This window comes from Alexandromys fortis, unplaced genomic scaffold (genome assembly GCF_014885135.2).
Source record: "Alexandromys fortis isolate MF-2015 unplaced genomic scaffold, M_Fortis_MF-2015_v1.1 scaffold_16, whole genome shotgun sequence".
NCBI lineage: Eukaryota > Metazoa > Chordata > Mammalia > Rodentia > Cricetidae > Alexandromys > Alexandromys fortis.
This window is the reverse complement of record NW_026067893.1, coordinates 17502383-17518382: the sequence shown is the minus strand read 5'-3', so window position 1 is coordinate 17518382 and position 16000 is coordinate 17502383. Positions and strand designations below refer to the sequence as shown.

General features: G+C 50.8%; 1 long non-coding RNA gene across 1 annotated transcript; it reads left to right on the top strand.

Moving 5' to 3' along the window:
- The first annotated feature begins 9746 nt into the window (after positions 1–9746).
- On the top strand, positions 9747–15699 carry LOC126505523 (uncharacterized). Its single transcript, XR_007592925.1, has 4 exons — positions 9747–10426; positions 12646–12780; positions 13233–13394; positions 15504–15699. It is a non-coding gene; the product is annotated as an uncharacterized lncRNA (long non-coding RNA).
- Positions 15700–16000: the final 301 nt, after the last annotated feature.

The window sequence follows — 16000 nt, the reverse complement described above, 5'->3', positions numbered from 1 at the left end:
CTCCAGCCCAGACCTCGCTGTGCCCTAGCCAATCTGCAGTCGTTGGTCCCCCCACCCCACTCTCGCCCAGGGTTGGCGGACCTGGGAGGAACCCTGGAATCCCTCCCTCCGTGTTCCTGTGCGGTTCCCGCCCCGCCCCACTGTGCGACCCTGGCCGGTCAACTATTCCCCTGCCGCAGCCCAGACCCATTCCTTGTACCTCTTCCTGGGGCTTGGCATTTTCCTCACCCTTGGCCTCTTCTCCATCCTTCTTATCTCTCTCCGCCACAGTCTCTCCTGTTCCTTTTCTCACTCACTTCACCTGCTTATCTCTCCGCCTGGGCCTTTCCCTGCTCGGCTCTGGTTTCGCTTCTCCAACACCTCCATTGCTCTTCTCTGATACTGGAGACTCTTGACCATCCACGCTCTCCTGGCCAGTCGGGCAGAGCTTCATCCTGAGGTCTTCAAGTATCCACTGAGTTTCTGCCCAGAGCCAGGCACCTTGCAGCCTAGTGGGATAGCAGACCCAGTTATGGTGGTCAAGGGGGTGGGGTGACAGGAATTTTGGCTTCTATTTAATGGGCTCCTATTAAGTGCCATGGACACTGTGGCACACTGCAGAACCTTACCAAGGCCTCTTTCTAATGAAAGTTCGCATCCAGTGGGTGCTAACTGTGCCTGGAGACTGCTGTAGGCACATTTCATAAACTAGCTCATTTAATTCCCACGGTAACGCTGTTAGGAGGGCAGGTACCATTATCACCACCACTTTACAGATAAAGACACCGAAGCTGAGGGCAGGCAAGGAATTAGAGCTGGCCGTTGGATCTGGGTAGTCTGGTTTCAGAGTCAGAGCACAGAAACAAGCAAGAGGCCTGGATTCTGAGGGTTCAGAGCAGTGGAGATAATTGTCCCAGGGACACACAGCTCATGTGCTGAAGAAGGCAGCCTTTGAATTCAAGTGTTAGGCTCCAAAGAAGAGGGAGGGCTTCACTGTTGTTTGTGAGGATAGAGGCCAACCTGGGGCAGGAAACTCTACGGGTGTGGGGAGACAAGCAGACATCAGAAGGGTGACATCCAGAACCCCACACTCGGTGTCTTTCTTTTGTCAGTCTGAGTCCTGTCTTCTGTGGCTTTCCTGTGAGAAGAACTGGAGAGGTGGCTTGTGGGAGCAGACTCTGTGGGTCTCCCTTGGTCTCTGGCCTCCCCTCTGGGGAGGAGCCTCCTAAGAGGGCTTGGATAGTGGGAGTGGGATGGGGTGGAGCGGGGTGGGGGGAAGGGGGCCTGGTTCTACCGGAAGGAGTGCTTCTCCCCGGTTCTCCTCACCTTTTCTCGCTACTCCTACTCCTCAATATTTCCAGGGCTCCTGGCTTCCAATCGGTCTGCCCACGGAGTGGTCGTGGAGAGAGGTGGGGGCCATGCCTTAGTACCCCCAACACATAGAGAGTGCCCGCTATGTGCCAGATATCGGTGAGGTGCAAAGGGCTCTGTCCTGGATGTAGCTGATGCAGCTGTGAGAATAAGACACCAGGCAGATAAGGCCGAGCCCACGGTGGGACACGATGCCTCTGAGGTGCTGGTTGAGGCAGTTGAGCCAGCTGGGAGCTTCCCTTCCCTTCCTCCCTGAATGTGCAGCACCCAGAGGCCCTGTAGACAACCATTTGGAGGGTGAAGGACTGGGCACCACTGAGCCAAGCCGTGGAGGGCAGTAATGTGCCTGCATTAGAAAGCCAGCTTGGAATTCTGGCCCTCCTCCCCACCTACCTGTGTGGCCTGGGGCAAATAAGAGGGATTCTGACCTTCAGTATCCTCCATAAAGTGGATAAACCTCCACTATAGTTATTGTGATGGGCAAGGATGCAGCGCCCACAAGCACAGAGCAACTGGGAATGTCAGACACCCCCAGAAACGAGCCTTTGTGTTGTTCTGAGCATCCCCTGATACGCCTTGGACAGGACTTGATGTGAGCTCTGAGAACGACACGGCTCCCTCTGTGATCCACTCCCTGCCTCATCTCTGGCCTGGCCATCTTGTGATGTCTTGTATGCCATAGGGTAGGTGTGGTTGTGGACATTCACAGCGGCCTTGGGCCTCCCAGGTGGTGTGTATGGTGTTGGCTCCTGGGCCTCCTGGTTTGGCTGAGCTGTTTTTGGCGCTGTTATGGATGACCTGGACAGAGGTGGGCATTGTTCCTCTGGCTGGTTATGTAAGGCCAGCCCATGGCCAGAAAGCAAGCCTGTCTGGGCCTGGCAGCTCAGGTTCCACAGGGCAGTGGAGCTGGGTTGGGAGCCTCCTTGAAGAGGGACATGCGCCTACTTTACCTGGCGACTCTGATGTGGGGAGGCCCGAGGCTCCCTGCCATGGGTCTGTGATGAGAGCAAGGGGGAGCCCTTTTCAAGGGATGGAGCCGGAGTGCCCTGGACTGCTCAAGGCAGCCTCCTTCTGTGGGCAGCCCTTCCCCTGGCTCTGTGGCTGGGCGATCGAGGCTGCCTTCTGATGTGGCGCTTCTCCTTGATGAATTGAGCCCAGGGCCTAGGCAGCTGGATCCAACACCTGGCACACTTGGCATCTGTCCATCCTGGGATGTATGCAGCCTGTTCGGGTTCATGCTCTTCAGCTGGTAGAGGAGACCACTTGTTCAAAAGAGCAAAATCCCGTGTAGATAATTCCTGCACCCAAGATGCTTCTAGTTATATTTTTTTAATAAACTCCTACAGTTTTCTACATTTTTATGGTTTATTTCAACAGATCTCAAAATTGCAAGCCTTTTCAGAGGGTGTACAAAGTCAAAATTGTACATAATTTAAAAGTCAATTTATGGTACAAGATAAATCAATGGATTTTAGGGCAATGGAATAAAACATTTATTAACAGCTTTCAGATTACATATTATTATAATGAACATATAGCCCATATGTCATTTTTGGGGTGCTATCAAAGAAGATATCCATAATTATCTGCAAAGGCCATTAAAACACTGCTTCCTTTTCCAACTACATTTCTTTGTGAGGCCAAATTTTCATCATATAGTTCAGCCAAAACACATGTGGCAACAAATTGGATGCAGAAGCAGACAGAAGAGTCCAGCTGGCCTCTATTAGCCTGTACATTAAGGGATTTACAAACCCTAAAATAGTGCCTCTCTTCCCAGGGCATTGTGGGTTTTCCCTCTCATTTGAAGAAACATGATTATCTTCATGAAGTTTGCTTATGTTATCATACAATGATTTATTTATTTTGTACAGATTTATTTATTTATTATGCATACAGTATTCTGTCTGCATGTATGCCTGCATTTGAAGAGGGCATAAATCCCACTATAGATGGTTGTGAGCCACCATGTGTTTGCTGGGAATTGAACTCAGGACCTCTGGAAGAATAGTCTTAACCCTTGAGCATCATCTCTCCATCCCACACAATGATTTATTAACTGAATTAATGAATTTAATTTTTTCTTATCTTAAACTTCAAGTTCTGTAAATCACCCTTTGGGATTCTAAATTGATTAACTGACTATATTATCAGTTGATAACAGGCTCACAGGGGCCGGACTGGCCTTGAACTGGCCACGTAGTAAAGAAGATCGTGATCCTTTTGTCCTCCTGCCACCACCCCCTAAGTGATGGATTTACAGCATGTGCCACGATCCCCAGTTTGGGATTGAGAATGTATGTGCTTAGAGGGGTTCAGAGAGAAAAGTGTTTAAGATCCGCTGTAGCATGGTTAATAAAAATCCAGATACAGAAATTGGGGTTTAACCTGAAGGTCAGAAAAGCAAAAGAGCCAGCTACTGGCTCTTACCTCTACCTCAGTCCAGAATGGTGATCCTGCCTCCAGGAATCTCAGAATGAGACTGAGGGCTGTCTCCGGCCTTTACAACCGGCATCACCCACTGGGGTGTTGTCTTTGTACAGCTGCTGTTCCGTGTGACTAATAGAACCATCAGTGCTGCCAGGACCCTCTGTGCTCCACCCCCATTATCAATAAGAGGAAAACAGAACTGGGCCTTTTGACTCCAGCTCAGCACATGTCCCCTTACACCCCAGCCTTTCAACTCTGGCCACTGCAAAGCCAGCATCCATCCAGAGCATCCCAGCTAGGCAGGCCCTTCTGCAGAGCAGCCCTTGTCTTGATGAGCAGTTTGGGCAGACCTGTTTGTGATTCCTGGGCATGCTAGGAGCAGGAAAATGACACAGAGGAACCTTAGATGGGCTCCCGGGTCACTGCTCCAGTGGTCCTGGAGGGGTAGCCTCCCCAGAGACATAACCAAATGTGTCAGTGGTGAGCATGCACTCTGAGGCTGGAGTGAGTTCTGGTTTAGCAACACCACTTGACTTCGGGTGAATCTCTTTATCCTCCTGTTTCATTATCCGTAAATGGGGATATTAATTTTTACAGTGTTACTGAGAAGGTTAATTTTAACTTTTCAAGATGTCTCATGTAGGCTTCAAAGTCTTGAACGTCAAACTCTGTCTTTACCTCCAAAGTGCTGTGATCGTAGGCATATGCTGGGTCACTCAGCTTTTAGACTTAATTTTAAACATTGCTTAGAGCCGTCTACACAGCCGTTCGTGGTTGAGCATTGGCATGCCAGTGGCACTGAGAGAGTATCACCAAATTCTATTGTTCTTTGTTCCTAAATTTCTCTTCTATCCATCCAGGCCTCCTCTTTCCCCTGCCTCCCGCACCCTTTTGGTCTCTTGAGCTTACCATATGGCTTGGGTTGACTCAGCATCCCGAGTGCTGGGATTCCAGGTTTATGACCAGTGCCTGGCCATGCTCTCCTCTTTCTCCTCTCCCCCCACCACGTTCTGCATCCACTCAGTCTCACAATCTTTTACGTGCTGGAGGGGAAACAATGGGCTCGCCATTCAGTTCAAGACCCTCGGGAGTGTTGCTCCAGTCTGACCGTCTCTCCTGGTGGGCTCTCTAGAATCCTGAGGTGCACTTTGCGGTGGGCATTCCCTCGATGGTCCGGTCATCACGTTATTGTATTTTTTTGGTTACTTTCTGGCTTCCCTTCACACTAAGAGCTCCACTAAGGCAAAATCATTCATTTCTCCTGCTTCTGGGTCCCTGTCAGCCACACAGTAGGCCCTCAATAAATGTGGTGTGGATGGCTGACTGAATGGGTGCAGTCAGGAGGTGCTGAACCAAGGAGTCTTTGGACCAGAAAGCTCCAGACTGGGGTCTAGAATAATCCTGAGCCCTGTTAGTTCTCCTGGGAAGCACAAGGAAGACCAGGAGAGTCGCACGGTGACTGTGGAAGCAGCAGGTGGGGACTGAGTGGAGTGGAGAAAGTTGAGGGGTGCGCAGGCTGCCTGCCTCTCACGTGTGGAGAGTCTGGGCAAACCCCTGTGCTCAGCCTGGCTTCTCTTCATGCTTCCTTTCATGAAGAATTTTGTTTAAGCCTGGTGGTGGTGGCGCATACCTTTAATCTCAGGAGACAAAGACAGCAGATCTCTGTGACTGCAAGGCCAGCCTGGTCTACAGAGCGAGTTCCAGGACAGCCAAGAGAAACCCTGTTTTGAAAAACCAAAAAACAAGAATTTTATTTAGAATTATTTTATTTTATTTGAGTGTTTTGTCTGTATATGTGTATGCATGTGTATGTGTGTATATGCATGCATGTGTGTATGTATATATGCACACATGTTTATGCATGTGTATATGCATGTGTGCATGCATATGTTTATGTATGTGTATATACATGGGTGTATGCATTGCGCATACATGTGTGTATGCATGTGCATGTATATATGCATGTGCATATGTTTGTGCTTATGTATGTGCATATGCATGTATGTGTGTAATCATGTCTGTATGTTTGTGCATGTGTATATGCATGTGTGTATGTGTGTGTATATGTGTGTGATCATGTGTGTATGTATATGAGTATGCATGTGTGTAGTGTATGTGTGTATGTGTACCCTCTTCATACCTGGTGCCTAGGGATGCTAGAGAGGGCAGTAGATCCTCTGGAGCTAGAGTTATAGGCAGTTGTGAGCCACCTGATATGGGTTCTAGGAATCAAACTTGGGTCCTCTACAAGAGAAGTATGCATTCTTAATCACTGAGCAATCTCTGCAGGCCACTGCTTCCTCTCTTGAATGCAGTTTAGATGGAAGTTTCTGTCCCACCCAGTTCCATAGTCATTTAGTCTCAAAGAAATACACAGAGGTTTATATTAATTATAAACTATTTGGCCTATTAGCGCAGGCTTATTATTAACTAGCTCTTACAATTTAAATTAACACATAATTCTTGTCTATGTTAGCCATGTGACTTGGTACCTTACTCATTGAAGCATTCTCCTCTTGCTTCCTCTGCGTCTGGCGGTGACTACAGACTGAGACTTTCCTCCTCCTAGGATTCTCCTTGTTTGGTTGTCCCACCTATACTTCCTGCTGGCTACTGGGCAATCAGCGTTTTATTAAACCAGTACAAGTGACAAATCTTTACAGGGTACAAGAGCATTATCCTACAGCAACTAGGCACCTGGCATTATGCTCTGTGACCTCATTTAATTATCTCAGTAGCACTGAAAGAGAGAGAGAGAGACATTATCCCCATTTTATATGAGGAAACATGCTCAGAGAAGATAAGTAACATCCTCGGAGTCACACAGCTGAGAAAGAGTACCAGGACTCAAACCCAGGGCTTCCTGGTCTGTGGATTCCCGGCTGTATGAGAAAAGTTGCTGGAGGATGTCCTATCTTGTTGGACCCTGAGTCAAGCTGCCTTGCAGAAGTGGGCTGGAGGGTAGGGGTAGCAGACACCTCAAGGAGACCCAACTTGCTATAGCTGAGGTGGTTTGATTCCCTGATCTTAGCAGTGCACAGTCTAGAAGGCAGGAGGCCATCGATGAAGAGTACATGAACTTGCGATCGTGGTATAGAATCACTTCCTGGTTGGGAGGAAAGCTGCTCAGAGGTGCCTCTGTGGGAAGGGGAGCAAGTGTGGGCACAGAATCTAAGACCCCTCTCCTCCCAGGCTTTGTTTCTATTGCTTCCAGGCTGTGGGAACTTGGACAAGACCCAATTCCCTGTGCGTTGGTTTCTCTATCAGCAAAACAAATGGGGAGAATTTCTCCGAAGGTTTGTAGACAACTGCTCTGGTGTTAGGTACCAAGGCCTCTGCACAGTCGCAAGCGCAGGGTCTCCTTTTCTAGCCCCAGACATGTGATGTGGGTTGCTGGGGGCCCCACATCTCAACTGTTGCAGTTGAGAGTAATTCTTGATTCTGTCCTGATCACCAGTGGCTCTGGAGGCAGGACTGAAAGCTATCAGCCATTCTCCACAACTCCCCAAATCAACACAGACACAGAACGGCTCATTTGCCTGTAAATAAAACAGCGATTTCTGTGATTGGAGCTAAATGACATGCTGTCGGGGCTACAGCTCCTTCCCAGGCTCACAGAAATCAGCTGGCAGCCCTGAGGCAGGGGAGGGGGAAGTGGTTGGCTTTTCAAGGGACAGCAGGTCAGAGGCTCTGGGGACCCCTTGGTGCTCCGGGTGCAGGAGAGGAAGTCAGCACCCCTGGGAGGGACCTAGGGGCAGGACTGTGGAGGGCAAACCCAGGGCAATAGTGTTTGGGGTTGGGACCAGCTGTTGGGGGAATCCTGGGTAGACAATGGCCTCATTAAGGAGAGGGCGCAGGCAGGCAGGCAGGAGCTGGGCATGGTCACAGCAAGGGGGAGAATGTGGGGCACTGAGCCTCCCCTTGCTGGCCCAGCCAATGGAGCAATTGTCCTCTGGTAGAAGGGAGCTGGGGTCCAAGCCTGGGAATGGCTGGAAAGTTGCCCTTGGGGCAACTGAAGTGCTCCTTGCCCCTTTGCTGGCCTGGAATGACTCCTCGGCTGGTGGCCGAGAGTTCAAACCTCAGCAGGGGTTGCCGGGCCTGACGGGTTCAGGGTGTGGGTCCCCACATGAGGCTTTCTGGAAAGGGACTCCCAATTCTTAATGGCCCATTTCTGGGGAACCTGGAACTGTTCAGGGTGGTCTCTGGCCTGACCTTGCTGGCTTCTGTGGCTCTGGTGTGGGACTCTACCCTGCTGCTCTGGGCTGGTGGGTCACTTGCAAAGTGGCGGTTGAGCTGGCAAAGCTTCTCAGCTGGGTGGGTAGGTCACTCCTGCCTGGGTGAGGTGAGGGGGGTGTGGTCATCAGGATGCCTGGGCTACCCCCTTGAACTTAGTGGGCAACATCCTGTAGAACCTGTGTGACCGGAGGTTTCCTGTCCCAAATGCGGACAGAGCTCCTGCTGAGATGTATCAAGAGCCCAGGGCTTCTCACCAAGTGACAGAGGTGGTATGGCAGAATTCAGCAGAGAAGAGAGGGGCAAGATGATTAGGGCTGGCACTGAGCCCCAACGTCCCTCCCAGCCGTGAACCCTGCCCCGGGGGGACACCCAGGGCTTTTTTGTAGCCGGAATGGCACACTGGATGGTTCCGGGTGCTCTGATTGGCTAGGCATCTGTTCTGACGGGTCAGTGTTGATTCTGATGGACAGATGGGCTGGGATTGGCCTGGGGCTACTTTGTATTAGCTCCTAGTTCTTACTCCTGGCTTTACCTTGTGTTCCATTCTAAGAGAGGTGGTGGGCAGATCAGGTGTGAAGATTCCCTTCCTGCAGCTCTGAACTGTTGCTGGCTTTCTGGCCCTCCAACATGGCTGATTCAGGCACACATCGTAGAAGGGAGAGATTTTATTTTCAAGCTACACAGCAAGTGGCCACGGTGGAGAGAAGCTGATCGGAACATACACTGATCCCTGGGCCACCTGCAGAGATCCCAACTCAACACCCGTCACTCGTAGGTACTGGGATACAGTGGGCCTTGGACCAGGGTGAGAAACGCTGGTCTTGGAGGTGGTTTGTGTGCATGTGTGGGACCAGAGGTCAAACCCAGGGCCCTGTAGAGGCAAATACTCCACTGCCGAGCTCTACAGCCCATGACTATCTCGGGAAGGCTGCGGCTGGTCCTCTGCTCTGCACCACCTCCTCTGCTGGGCACAGCCTCGCTCCAACCTCCTGCTCATGGGCCTTCTTTGGGATAAAGTCAGAACTCTTCTTTGTGGAAGGTTTCATAGACCCTGGCCTCTCTCCCCTGCCCTGGTCCCTTGTCTCTTATCATTGGCAGTTTAGGTGATTTCACAACCCTCTTATTTGCCCAGTCCCCAGCTCAGTGCCCTGATGGATGACAGGGTCAGGGCACAGTGTGTGCCCCGCATTAAGTGTTCCACCATCTAAGTGACTAGGCACACAGCGGGGAGGTGTTATCACCTTCCTCCTGTGCAGAAGATGGGTAGACAGAGGTGAAGTGGTTGCACAGTAGGGAGGCTTCAGATGGATGTCCCTCTACGGCTCATCTCTGGCTCCTCATTCTCGCCCCTCACTGAGCCTGGTCAGCATTATGAGAGCCGTCTCTCCCACTAGTGAGGACATTACAGGGGGTTCTGCTTCAGGAGAGAGTCCCATGAGACAGCTATTGGGGTCCTAGTGAGGATGACTCAAAGTAACAAAGGGTTTGGGAGTTGCAGACATTGTCTGGTTCCATCCTCAGCACCAGAGAGGCTTCTGCGAACACTCCCTAGTTTGCATTTGAGGACACTGAGGCTAGAGGTTAGCTTCCTCCCGTTCGCCCAGGCAGTATGAGATGGCGAGGTCCAGAACAAAGCGCTGATTCTTTCGTTCTGACTTTCTGTCCTTTTCTCACCGCCCCATGAGTCCAGTGGGCCAAAGTCAGGGAAGCTCAAAGGGCTGGACGGGTCCCTCAGCAATTCACCAAGGAGGGCTTGTGAAATCAGATTGGGGTTTGCTGGAGACAAGGAGGTTGGTGCCTTGCTGACCTGGCTCAGTGACGAGGCAGCTGGGGTCAGGAAGAGGCACATTCTTTCCCCTTAGCTCATCATCCAGCCTCTGGCTTCCTGGAATTTCTGTTTGGGTTCCAAATTACTTGGCAATGAGTTCTTTTCCCCACAGGTCCTGCACACAGGAACGGAGCACCCGTGCACTTCCAAACCACACCCTTTCACACCCTTTCCTAAAGAGCTGGCTGAGAGCAGCCTAGGAGGCCAGTGATCGCCTTGGGTCTGGTAACAGTTTTCTGAGGAAGGCAGAAAGGACGAGGGCTTCTGTGCCCTAAGACCCGGGGTAAGAGCAGCCACTTTCTGTGCCACTTCAGAGCGCTTTGTCTCCTCTCAAGCTTCCGTCTCTCAGCTCATCAAGGCAAATGTAAAGGCACCCTGGTGAGCGGCTTCACTGGTGGATCGCTTTAATTGATTAGTGGGAGATCAAGTTTGCCAGAGATTGTGAGTGGAATCTCAGCAGTGGTGAAAACATTCTCTCCTGCCACTCCGAGTCAGTGGTCACCAGCCACGTGTGTCTGGGGCTATGGCCACTTCAAGTCAGCGGTCACCAGCCATGTGTGTCTGGGGCTACAGCCACTCCAGGTCAGTGACTTCCAACCACGTGTGTCTAGGGCTACAGCCACTCCAAGTCGGTGGTCACCAACCACGGGTGTCTGGGGCTATTGAGTTTTAATGTAATTGTGTTTTAGGGAGATGAGAATAATCTAACACAATCTAACCATTTTAAATTTCTTTTACCTTTATCTTTATTTTATGTGAATTGGTGTTCTGCCAACATTTGCGTCTATACCTCAAATTGTGTTTGATCCCCTGGGACTGGAATTACAGTTGTGAGCCAACCACGTGGGCGCTGGAAGAACAGCCAGTGCTTTCAACCCCTGAGCCCTCTCTCTAGTTCCCTAGCCATCTTAAAATGAGCAGCCCAGTCTAGGACTCTCACAGGATACACAGTCATCAGCCATCTCTTCAACCTAGTTGTGACCCTGTTGTCATCTTCAAAAGAAACCCTGCCCACTGAGAGTTTCCCACTGTCTCCCACCCAGATCTGGTAGCTGCTTTGACACTTCCTGTATCTATGGCTTTGCCTGGCTGGCCATGCTTCGTACAAATGTCCGTCAGTGTGGCTTGCCCGGCTGGCTTCTTTCTCTTAACTTGATGCTATGAAGTTTGTTCATGTCATAGCATGTGTTGGTCCTCTCTTCTTTCTTTAATGATGGCTGGTGGCTATTGTATCGTACAACAGAAAGGCTGATATTCTTTTTTTTTTAAATTTTATTTATTTATTATGTATACAATAGTCTGTCTGCATGTATGCCTGCAGGCCAGAAGAGGGCACCAGATCTCATTACAGATGGTTGTGAGCCACCATGTGGTTGCCGGGAATTGAACTCAGGACCTTTGGAAGAGCATATAATGCTCTTAACCACTGAGCCAACTCTCCAGCCCAAGGTTGATATTCTTTAAGACAAGAGAGGGAGCGGGCCTCCCTGTGCTGGCTGTTCCCTGAGGGGACTCCGTGGGACAGTAGAATGATCTAGAGAATTAAAAGACTAAAGATGGTGCCTGGGAACCCCTCCAAAGAAGTCCAGAGCTTTGCCTGGTGACAGGCATGTCGGTCATGTGTGGAAGTCTTACTGAGGCCCAGCACTGGGCTCTGTATGATGTAACTATTTAATACTGGCAGAGCCACTTAAAATACTTTTAATTATGTATACTTATGGATACTATGTGATTTGTTATTATATAAGTCTTTCTGAGACAGGGTTTTCCTATGTAGCCCAGGCTGGACCTAAGCTCAAAGCCTTCCCAGGAGCTGGGACTCTAGGCGCGTAAGGACACATTCAGCCGTCACAGAGATTTGTAGCTAGAGCTTCCTTCCCATCCCTGCCTCACAGAGCAGGAGGGAGACTGAGTCTCAGAGTGCTGAAGTAACTCAGTAGGTCACGTAGCCGGTATATGGCCGGCCTATGATCCTGAGTCCGGCTCTTGCTGAGGCCAGGGATCTTCATCAGAGCGCGCTCCCCCTCCACAAAGGGAAACCAATTAGGGACTCAGTCCCCTCCCCCCAGCTTGAGGCAGGGTTTCCCAGCTCTGCATCCTGACAACCTTTCTGTACTTCTGATGGGACCTGGGCTCCTTGGAGAGATAGGAGGGGTGGCTCACGGGCTAGGGAGTCGTCTCTATCTCTTTCCCATTGTTTATCAGTGACTAACCTGGCTGTGCCCTCGGAGGTCCCCACTATTAATTGATCCGGGAAGGGGCTCTGTTAATTGCTGACTCAGAATAAACAGGGCTCAGAGAAATGGGGCTGATAGCAGAGCGAGTCCCTCAGCAGCACTGCCCTTTGCCCTCTGGGAAAGGGTGGTGGGAAGGGCGACCGACAGCAAGTGGGAGGTGTGCTCCTGGGAATGGCTTGGGGGTGGGGGATGGGAACTGGCTTCCTGAGGCTCCAAAGAGTTACTCTGTATGTCCTTCTGGGAATACCATCTGGCTGGGCTCCCCGTGTGCCATACCCTGTCAAAGGGTTTGACATGACAGCCAGTATGACTCTGATAGTCACCTCTTCTGCTCCTCCCTGTATCCATCTACCCTTCCTTCCTTCCTTTTCAACATCTTCTCGTTTTCCTTTCAACTCTTCTCCCCCTTGGGCCGTTCATGCGTTTTTTCTGTCTTCTCATTAAGTCAACTATTCTTTTCGTGTTCAATTTATTCGTCCGAAAGCCCGTGTTTTCCTTGTAACCCTCCGCTGTCTTCATTAATCACCATTGTCTTCTCTGTCTTCATCTTTCCTTCCACTGCAGAGTGACCGCGTGCTTCTAGGGAAGAGAATGATGGGGTCCTTCAGCCAACCCAGCCTTGGGGTTCTGAGCCTGGGTCCTACACAGTCCTGACCGAGTTAACAGTCTGACCTCGGACAAGATGTACACTCGCTCAAGGTTAAAGTATAAAACTTTATTCCTTTAGAGTAGAGACCAAAGAACTTACTGTCCTAACAGGACACTTTAGTCCTAGTAGCCACCCTCCTAGTAGCCACCCACCTGGGCCATGAGTGACCTCAGAATGTCTCGGGCAGAGCAGAATGCTCAGCCATCTTTCCTTGGCCCCAGCCTTGATGATTCTGGCCTCTTTGTCTCCAAAGCCAAGACTGGATTTGGGGGTGGGTTAGTGAGTAGAGCATACTGGGCCCTTGGTAAGAGTTGGGTGTCTGACCTTCCTTTGTTACCTCAGAGCCCACACTCCCACATAACGAGAGTTGTCATGTGTGAAGGGATTTGCTACAGCCTCCCCCAGACAGACCCTTACCCCTGAGCCTCAGGTTATTTGGTAAAGTAACACAGAAAGCAAGTCTGTGATAAGATGACTTCCAAGTTCTGAACTCTGTCTGCAGGTGAGGCAAGAAGCTGCGGGAAACAGGTGGGTTCCTGGTCACTCTCTTGGCTAAATGTATGCGGTTTCTCCAAGAAGGAGCAGCGGCAGCAAGAATGATGGGTAATGATGATGGAGCCCTTGTGAAGTGCCAGACATAGTCCTGGGTGCCTAGCCAGTACAGGTGGGTGTGCAAGAGGCCCCTGGGCACAGAGGCCTTTGGGGATCCTAACCTCCTGCTTCTGCCCCACTCCCACCCAATGGAGCTCTCAGGTGCTGTCTGGTTGATTGTATTCACCTGCTTGCCATTACCCCTACTCCTGAACTGCTCTCCTGGGAGATAAGATAATCGCAGCCCATTAATCAAGGTGGTCTGGCACATTACAGGTGCAGATAAGCCCACTCCCGGACTGGCTCCCAGGGCTGGGCCAGTGGAGGTAGCTGGGGAGTTTGGCTTCAGATTCCAATTATCAAGTGTGTGGAGGTGGGGGTAGAGTCTGCCACGGGCATCGGGATGGTGATACGTCGGGAAAGGCAGGTTAATTGAGAGTCTGGAGATCTGACTGTCCCCGCTCCGTGTCTTTAGGTACACAACACCTCTCTGGGTCTCTGTTTCCACCTGTGAAAAAAAGGGAGGAGGGGACAGGGACCGCATGAAAGGCCCTTGGAGTCTGAAGATGCTCTGTGGTGGCCAGCATAGGGTGGTGAGGAGTGGACTCACTTGTTGCAGGAATAGGGACAGAGGGTTTGTGTGGGGGGAGTGCCTGCCTTGGCTAAGGGACAATGTATTGGATGGGATTTATTTTCCTGTCATGGGAAGGGGGTGGATGGTGGCCATACAGGCTGTGTGACAGTGTGATGGGGTAGAGAATGAATAGTGGGTCGTTGTACACTTTGGAGTCATGTAACAACCTAGTTAGGTTCTGGATAATGGAGTTTGATAAGGCCCCAGTTCCGCTACTTTTCCTGCGCAGACCTTGAGTGGGTCACCCAGCCTCTGTTCTTTTAATTTTCCCTTTTAGGATTATATGAGGATGGCGACAGACTATGGTCTGGCAGGTTGTACCAGGAAGACCAATGCAGCATCCTCAGCGCCATGCCTGGCAGGCCACGGGCAGCAGGTGGCAGGTGCTCAATAAACACTAGTTTAAAATGCTTTTTATTAATTCTTTCCTTCTTGGAATGGTCCAGAGGACCTGGGCACCCTCAGGTGTGTATTCTGTGGGGCCAGGACTATGCTAGCCCACTGAACAACTGTTGACCAGAGGATGCTAAGTTTAAAGTGTATTAGTCACTATTTTTTAAAACTTAGTCTCATGGCCTCATTGGTTGTAGTGGTCATGAGTTCATGAGCAGCTTAGTGGGGTCGTTCTGACTCAAGATCTCTCATGAGGTCAAGGTCAACATGCATGTCAGGGCTGCAGTCATCCCAAGGTTTCCTTGAGGCTGGATGTTCTGATTTCAAGCTCAGTTATGAGGCCCTTGATTAGAGAACACGTAAACAGCTCGTATCCTCCAGAGCATGGGAGGAAGTGAGCGTGGACGGACTGTGGTCCTCTCTGCTTGCTCTGGGGTTGCCAAGAAGCACTAGAGACCCATCACTAAGTCCAGCTCACCCCAGGGCAGGATACCTTTCTGCGCCCAGATGCTCTGAGCTAGAACGGGCATATATTGTCTTTAACCTCACACCTGAGTCAGGAGGGCTACTTTTCTTTTGCCGATGAGACTTGGTGGTTTAGAGACGGTGAGGGATCTGCCCAAGGCCACCCAGCAGGGATAGCTGAGGTAGCATCTGGTCCTCAGGGCTTGCCTTATTTGCCCACCCCAGCTGAGCCGCGTCTAAGGCATCTTGGCTCTGAAAGACACAGGACCAGCTGAGAAAGCGTGCGTCTCCCTTGGTTATGGAATTAGAAATAATAGATGAGGCTCAGGGCAAGTGGCCCGAGGGAGCTGTGCTTCTCTGCTGCCATCACTTTCTGCAGGACGGCTGCCCAGGAAGATGAGGACAGTATGGCGGCATGCATGCTACCTGTTATTATCGGGACGGGACTAGCTGGTGCCAGGGTTGGCTGCCTGTCCTTGGAGGACTCTGTTTTCTTGGCAAAAGCAGTGTCTCCTTTTCAATCTGGGATCTCCCAGTCAGGCTTTGCTCAGCTAACTAAGAAGACTCCGTGGCCAATCTTATGGTTAAAGGCTGGAACCAAAAGTCTCAGGACAGGAGGTCCCTGACTGGGGTGGGGTTCAGGTCAGACTCCTTTCCTCCCTCACTGCTCATCGTTTTGTCTCTTCCTAGGCTCAGGAGGTGCTTCAGGAGCTCCCTATCATAGCCTTCTGCGGCTGCCTTCCCAGAGGATGACTATTTGGATGTTCAAGCACTTCCCAGTTTTACCACCAGAGGGAGCAGCTGCTGTGTCTGGGAACTGGGAGATTCCCAGCTAGGGTGCTCTTGTCCTGGAAGCTCTTCAGCCCAGATACTGGCTGGACTGGGGTAAAATATATATTAACCATCCATCCGTCTGTCCGTCCATCCACCCACCCATCCACCTACCCACTCACCCATCCATCTATCGTGTGTGTGTGTGTGTGTGTGTGTGTGTGTGTGTGTACACAGATCAGAAGTCGGTCATAGGCAAATCCACTGGAGATCCTGGAGGAGCAGGCCAACGCTGTCACTTAATCAACTGTGTGACAGAATCAAAGGGATTCAGCTCTACTTTTACTTGTAAGTTTTTTTTTTTTTTAAGACAAAGTCTCACATAGCCCAGGCTGGCCCCCAACTCAATATGTAGC